Here is an 8,585-nt window from a genome sequence, read left to right on the forward strand (position 1 = left end):
ATTCAAAAGCTGGCAGAAGGCAAGAAATAACTAAGATCAGAGCAGAAATGAAGGAGATAGAGACACAAAAAACCCTCCAAAAAATCAAAGAATCCAGGAGTTGGTTTTTTGAAAAGATCAACAAAATTGATAGACCGCTAGCAAGACTAACAAAGAAGAAAAGAGAGAAGAATCAAATAGATGCAATAAAAAATGATAAAGGGGATATCACCACTGACCCCACAGAAATACAAACTACCATCAGAGAATACTATAAACACCTCTATGCAAATAAACTGGAAAATCTAGAAGAAATGGATAATTTCCTGGACACTTACACTCTTGCTCTTAAGACTAAACCAGGAAGAAGTTGAATCCCTGAATAGACCAATAACAGACTCTGAAATTGAGGCAATAATTAATAGGCTACCAACCAAAAAAAGTCCAGGACCAGACGGATTCACAGCCGAATTCTACCAGGGGTACAAGGAAGAGTTGGTACCATTCCTTCTGAAACTATTCCAATCAATAGAAAAAGAGGGAATCCTCCCTAACTCATTTTACGAGGCCAACATTATCCTGATACCAAAGCCTGACAGAGATACAACAAAAAAAGAGAATTTTAGACCAATATCCCTGATGAACATCGATGCAAAAATCCTCAATAAAATACTGGCAAACCAGATTCAGCAGCACATCAAAAAGCTTATCCACCATGATCAAGTGGGCTTCATCCCTGGGATGCAAGGCTGGTTCAACATACGCAAATCAATAAACATAATCCAGCATATAAACAGAACCAAAGACAAGAACCACATGATTATCTCAATAGATGCAGAAAAGGCTTTTGACAAAATTCAACAGCCTTCATGCTAAAAACGCTCAATAAATTTGGTATTGATGGAACGTACCTCAAAATAATAAGAGCTATTTATGACAAACCCACAGCCAATATCATACTGAAAGGGCAAAAACTGGAAAAATTCCCTTTGAAAACTGGCACAAGACAGGGATGCCCTCTCTCACCACTCCTATTCAACATAGTCTTGGAAGTTCTGGCCAGGGCAATCAGGCAAGAGAAAGAAATCAAGGGTATCCAGTTAGGAAAAGAAGAAGTCAAATTGTCACTGTTTGCAGATGATATGATTGTATATTTAGAAAACCCCATTGTCTCAGCCCAAAGTCTCCTTAAGCTGATAAGCAACTTCAGCAAAGTCTCAGGATACAAAATCAATGTGCAAAAATCACAAGCATTCTTATACACCGGTAACAGACAAACAGAGAGCCAAATCATGAATGAACTCCCATTCACAATAGCTTCAAAGAGAATAAAATACCTAGGAATCCAACTTACAAGGGATGTAAAGGATCTCTTCAAGGAGAACTACAAACCACTGCTCAGTGAAATAAAAGAGGACACAAACAAATGGAAGAACACACCATGCTCATGGATAGGAAGAATCAATATTGTGAAAATGGCCATAGTACCCAAGGTAATTTATAGATTCAATGCCATCCCCATCAAGCTACCAATGACTTTCTTCACAGAACTGGAAAAAATTGCTTTAAAGTTCATATGGAACCAAAAAAGATGCCACATTGCCAAGTCAATCCTAAGCCAAAAGAATAAAGCTGGAGGCATCACACTACCTGACTTCAAACTATAGTACAAGGCTACAGTAACCAAAACAGCATGGTACTGGTACCAAAACAGAGATATAGACCAATGGAACAGAACAGAGCCCTCAGAAATAATACTACACATCTACAGCCATCTGATCTTTGACAAACCTGACAAAAACAAGAAATGGGGAAAGGATTCCCTATTTAATAAATGGTGCTGGGAAAATTGGCTAGCCGTAAGTAGAAAGCTGAAACTGGATCCTTTCCTTACTCCTTATACAAAAATTAATTCAAGATGGATTAGAGACTTAAATGTTAGACCTAAAACCATAAAAACCCTAAAAGAAAACCTAGGTAATACCATTCAGGACATAGGCATGGGAAAGGACTTCATGTCTAAAACACCAAAAGCAACAGCAACAAAAGCCAAAACTGACAAATGGAATCTAATTAAACTAAAGAGCTTTCTGCACAGCAAAAGAAACTACCATCAGAGTGAACAGGCAACCTACAGAATGGGAGAATATTTTTGCAATCTACTCATCTGACAAAGGGCTAATATCCAGAACCTATAAAGAACTCAATCAAATTTACAAGAAAAAAACAACCGCATCAAAAAGTGGGCAAAGGATAAGAACAGACACTTCTCAAAAGAAGACATTCATACAGCCAACAGACACATGAGAAAATGCTTATCATCACTCACCTTCAGAGAAATGCAAATCAAAACCACAATGAGATACCATCTCACACCAGTTAGAATGGCAATCATTAAAAAATCAGGAAACAACAGGTGCTAGAGAGGATGTGGAGAAATAGGAACACTTTTACACTGTTGGTGGGACTGTAAACTAGTTCAACCATTGTGGAAAAGAGTGTGGCGATTCCTCAAGGATCTAGAACTAGAAATACCATTTGACCCAGCCATCCCATTACTGGGGATATACCCAAAGGATTATAAGTCACGCTGCTATAAAGACACATGCATATGTATGTTTATTGTGGCACTATTCACAATAGCAAAGACTTAGAATCAACCCAAATGTCCATCAGTGACAGACTGGATTAAGAAAATGTGGCACATATACACCATGGAATACTATGCAGCCATAAAAAAGGATGAGTTCATGTCCTTTGTAGGGACATGGATGCAGCTGGAAACCATCATTCTCAGCAAACTATCACAAGAACAGAAAACCAATTACCACATGTTCTCACTCATAGGTGGGAATTGAATAACGAGACCACTTGGACACAGGAAGGGGATCATCACACACTGGGTCCTATTGTTGGGGGTCGGGGGGAGGAATAGCATTAGGAGACATACCTAATGTAAATGACAAGTTAATGGGTGCAGCACACCAACATGGCACATGTATACATATGTAACAAACCAGAACGTTGTGCACATGTACCCTAGAACTTAAAGTATAATTTAAAAAAAAAGAAGCCGGGCGCGGTGGCTCAAGCCTGTAATCCCAGCACTTTGGGAGGCCGAGACGGGCAGATCACAAGGTCAGGAGATCGAGACCATCCTGGCTAACACGGTGAAACCCCATCTCTACTAAAAATACAAAAAAAAACTAGCCGGGCGAGGTGGTGGGCGCCTGTAGTCCCAGCTACTCGGGAGGCTGAGGCAGGAGAATGGCGTAAATCCGAGAGGCGGAGCTTGCAGTGAGCTGAGATCTGGCCACTGCACTCCAGCCCGGGCGACAGAGCGAGACTCCGCCTCAAAAAAAAAAAAATAAAAATATAAATAAATAAATAAATAAATAAAAATTAAAAAAAAGAAACGGGAAGCACAGCATAAAAGTTTGGAAAATTTACAGCCTGGCCATGTTGTAGAAAAGAAAAGCCCGTTTTTAGGGGAGGAATACAAGCAGGCTTCAGAAATTTGAATAGCTAAAAAGAAGGCAAGTGCTGATAGCCTAGACAATGGGGAAAAGACCTCTAAGGCATTTCAGAGACCTTCAAGTCAGCCCCTCTATATTCATCCATTTTCATGCTGCTGATAAAGTCAGAGAGACTTGGCAATTTACAAAAGAAACAGGTTTATTGGACTTACACAGTGCTATGCGGCTGAGGAGGCCTCACAATCATGACAGAAGGTGAAAGGCACATCTCACATGGCAGTGGCAAGAGAATGAGAGCCAAGAGAAACAGGTTTACCCTTATGAAACCATCAGATCTCATGAGACTTATTCACTACCACGAGAACAGTATGGGGGAAACTGCCCCCCAATTCAATTATCTACCACCAGGTCTTTCCCACAACATGTGCAAATTGTGGGAGTACAATTCAAGATGAGATCCGGTTGAGGACACAGAGCCAAACCTTCCCATCAGAGGCTTGAAGTGCTAGAAGGACTGAATGGTTTCCTGAATCAGGCCCAGCCCCTGCTGCCCTGCACAGCCTCTGGACACTGTTCCCTGCATCCCAGCCACTCCAGCTCCAGCCATGGCTAAAAGGGGTCCAGGTACAACTTGGGCCACTGTTTCAGAGGGTGCAAGCTGTAAGCCTTGGCAGCTTCCACATAATGTTAAGCCTGTGGATGCACAGAATGCAAGAGTTGAGGCTTGAAAGCCTCCACCTGGATGGATTGCAGAGGATGTATGAAAAACCCTGGATGTCCAGGCAGAAGCCTACTGCAGGAGCAGAGCCCTCTCAGAGAACCTCTACTTGGGCAGTGCAGAGGGGAAATGTGGGGTTGGACCTCCATATAAAGTCCCTACTGGGACACTGCCTAGTGTAGCTGTGAGAAGAGGGCCACCATAATCCAGACCCTGAAATGGTAGAGCCACAAACAGCTTGCACCATACACCTGGAAAAGCTGCACCCACTCAATCACAGCCTGTGAGAGCAGCTGCAGGGGCTGATCCCTGCAAAGTCAAAGGGGCACAGCTGTCCAAGGTCCTGGGAGCCCACCTCACACTGGTGTGTCTTGAAATAGGGATATGGAGTCAAACAAGATTTTGGAGCTTTAAGGTTTAATAACTTCCTTCCTGGGTTTCAGACTTCAAGTGGGGCCTGTAGTCCCTTTCTTTTGGTGGATTCCCCCCTTTTGGAACAGGAGTATTTACCCAATGCCCATACTTGCATTGTACCTTGGAAGCAACTAACTTGTTTTTTTTTTATTTTACAGGCTCATAGGTGGAAGGAACTACCCTTGTCTCAGATGAGAAATTGGATTTTTGAGTTAATGCTGGAATGAGTTAAGACTTTGGGGGACTGCTGGGAAGGCACGGTTGTATTTTGCAATGTGAGAAGGACATAAAACTTGGAGAGGTCAGGGGTGGAATTACACGGTTTGGATCTGTGTCCCCACCCAAATCCCATGTTAAATTGTAATCCCCAGTGTTGGAGGTGAGGTCTGGTAGGAGGTGATTGGATCATGGGGGCAGATTTCCCCCTTGGTGTTTTTCTCATGATAGTGAGTTCTTGCGAGATCTAGTTATTTAAAAGTGTGTGGTACCACCCCCACCCCAAAAACTCTTACCATTATTTTAAATTTACATAACAAGTCTTACCTTTAAGGTGCTTTTCTTGGCCATCTTGTCTTAACCGTGCCTTTATGTACCATCTTTTTCCTTTAAGCCTAAAGTCTCAGCTCTGAGCTTTTGAGATATAAATTTTCTACCTTGTTTCACCTAACAGTCACCCCTAGAAATGCAAATTTAGGGCTGCCTAGCTAACAATTGCTTAGGGCAATGAAACGTAATTAGAAGATTAATAGTCTGAATAGGGAAATAAAAACTATTTGAAAGCTAGCAAATGAGAATTACTTGTAAAAGCTATAAGCTCTGCTTCTCCATGTGTCTGTATGTTGATATGTATTATGTGTATAATATTTGGCAAACAAAGCTAGCTTTAAAATTGTTGATAAAATAGAAATGGCTTCAGAATTGTCAGTTAAATATAATTCAGATATTTTTGGCTAGATCTACTGGTCAAACAGGTTTGTGCTATCTCTACTACATGTTTTTAAGGGCAAAAAACTGCTGCTTCTATAATACTTCATATACTTGTTTAATTTGTCTGTAATATTTTGTTCTTGGTTTTGAGCCTCTGGATTTTGGGGTCTGGATAGGTGGCCATGGTGAGGCCTGGGGACATGTTATCAGTGGCCAGACCACCAGTTACAAGGCAGAGTCAAGCCCAAGAGGAGCCCCTTCCTCCTTGGCCCAGCTTTGTCTCCCAGCCATGCTGAAAGGGTTTGGATCTCCCAGGCATCATCTTCACAGGTGTCTTCTGTCTTGAGCTCAACATTTGATATGTAAATTCAAGATCCAAATAGGCCCTGCCCTTCAAAGCCATCCTGGGTACCACATGACTGAGACTCGGAACAACTGGGGAAAATACTAGCAGGAGAGTACCTGTGTTATTAGTAGAGTTCCTACGTCATTAGCATGAGAGTACCTGTTTCAAAGTTCTTTTCCGTAATTTAAAATCTTAAAGTTATGCTATATTGAATTAAGCAATGAGCATAAATGTCTGAGTCATTTCTGAGTAAGTTAAAATACTAAAACATTAATTAGTAAACATAAATGTAAGTTTATATATTTTGGCATCTTATTTTTATATGGTATAGAAAAGCTACATATATTTACATATATTAATAAACAAAAACTTGAGAAAACCTATCTAAAAAGTTAAGAAATAGTTTTCATCTACAATTATTGATATAGAACAGTTCAAAATTACTTCCTAGGTTTTCACTAGAAATTAGGGTTACTAGTAGTTAAAATTGTAGTTAATATATGTAATTGAAACTAATAGACATCAGAAACAATTTTGTATATAGTGTCTAAAGAAAAGCAAAGTATTTTTTGGTGAGGAAAGTTGTAAGGCATGAAAATGTGTGTTGAGAAAAAAATAACTTTGTCTAGAAGCTGAAGATTGTTTCAAATTGAAGGAATAAAAAGGACAGATTAAACGAATGAAGTTGAAAAGAATGAAAAAATTGTAAGAGATTATAAAAAGTTTATGGAAATCTTCTGAGGTCAAAAGATGACAAATTGGACAGATCTGTTTATAAGGTTTTATTAGCTTAGTGTTGATAATACACTATGCAAAAGTAAAATTTGGTTTTCCCTTTTGAACAAGAATTTTCTTTTCTTTTCTTTTTTTTTTTTTCCTTTCCTGAGACAGAGTCTCACTCTGTAGCCCAGGCTGGAGTTGCAGTGGCATGATCTCGGCTCACTGCAACCTCTGCCACCCAGGTTCAAGCAATTCCCCTGCCTCAGCCTCCCAAATAGCTGAGATTACAGGTATCAGACACCACACCCAGCTAATTTTTGTATTTTTAGTAGAGATGGGGTTTCACCACATTGGTCAGGCTGGTCTTGAACTCTCGACCTCATGATCCACCTGCCTCAGCCTCCCAAAGTGCTGGGATTACAGGCGTGAGCCACCGCGCCCGGCCTTGAACAAGAATTTTCATGTAGTATTAATAAGAGGTAGCAAAAGACGTTTGTTCACCTTTTGAGTAAACTGCAAGAGACAGAGAGAAGAGGAGGAGACAGATTCTGTCTCATGCTGTCTTTCTCAGATCTGTTGATTGGAAAACTGAGTCTCCTCTCTATCGAAGAAGAACAGTTTTTGCTTTCTAACTCCTTTTATCACTTTGGCTAAATGAGTATTATCTTACAATGCCTTGTGATCCTGTTTTGATTATTTTAAACCTTTGACATATTTGACAGGCTTCCCAAAATCAAATTTCAAATTGTCTTTTTTTGTTGTTACCTCAAACTAACTTTGGGATGCTACAGAGGACCCTCGCAGCATCCAAAAGACAGAGAAGCAGGATTATCTGCTACGTTAAGTTCATAAGCTAGTAAAATCCTAGAGTATCGTGCCTTCGAGGAGATTCATGAAAAGGATGGAAAGGACTCTGATAAGCACTCTTGAATGCCAAGTTTCTGATAACTTTAGGATCATATCGTTTACACTGGGTATGAATTACCAGCACTCTAATGAACAGACTGACTGGTTTATGAAACTGATAATCCAATCAGGATAAAAATTAATTGAATACCAAGGAAATACTCTGCCAGATTTTCAAGCTAAGTCAGCCAGTACTGAAATGGTTTTGATATGTAGTTTAGATGAACTCCATGATCCAAGTAAAATTTACCTGTTATAACCCATCTAATAAACAGTGCTATGCACCTGAATTGGAGAAACAAAGCTGATATTTAAGAAGATATAAATCTTCCATTTTGCTGCTATCACTGAAGTGAGAATGGCCAAAATGAACTTCAATCCCTTTGCAACTTCTGACCGAAGCAAGAACCACAAAAGGCATTTCAATGCACCTTCCCACATTTACAGGAAGATTATGTCTTCTCCTCTTTCCAAAGAGCTGAGACAGAAGCACAACATGTGATCCATGCCCACCCAAAAGGATGATGAATTTCACATTGTATGAGGACACTATAAAGGTCAGCAAATTGGCAAAGTAGTCCATGTTTACAGGAAGAAATATGTCCTCCACGCTGAACGGGTGCAGCGGGAAAAGGCTAATGGCACAACTGTGCATGTAGGCATTCACCCCAGCAAGGTGGTTATCACTAGGCTAAAGCTGGACACAGACCACAAAAAGATTCTTGAACGGAAAGCCAAATCTCACCAAGTAGGAAAAGAAAAGGGCAACTACAAGGAAGAAACAACTGAGAAGATGCAGGAATAAAGTAATCTTACATATAAGCTTTAAAACTTTAAATGAAAAAAAGAAGATATAAATCTAATGTTAAGGATGGACTCATGGAGAGCCTGGACAGATGCCTGGTCCTTCCTGAATCCTTAAACCTTCTGTTATTAAAAGCTCTACACTCCACGGCCCATCATGGAAGATATAAGATGATCCAAATAGAATACTGGCATGGTTAGTGTTCTAAATTGCTAAAATGGTTTATGACCAATGTTTGGTTTGTCAAATCTATAATCCTGGGAAGGCAATCAAAACTTCATGTACATTTCTGCT

General features: G+C 40.0%; 1 pseudogene; it reads left to right on the forward strand.

Annotated features, from left to right (window-relative positions):
- The first annotated feature begins 7,853 nt into the window (after window positions 1-7,853).
- Window positions 7,854-8,291, forward strand: LOC115898152 (annotated as a pseudogene).
- The last annotated feature ends 294 nt before the right edge of the window (window positions 8,292-8,585 follow it).

The sequence above is a fragment of the Rhinopithecus roxellana genome, chromosome 6 (genome assembly GCF_007565055.1).
Source record: "Rhinopithecus roxellana isolate Shanxi Qingling chromosome 6, ASM756505v1, whole genome shotgun sequence".
Taxonomy (NCBI): Eukaryota; Metazoa; Chordata; class Mammalia; order Primates; family Cercopithecidae; genus Rhinopithecus; species Rhinopithecus roxellana.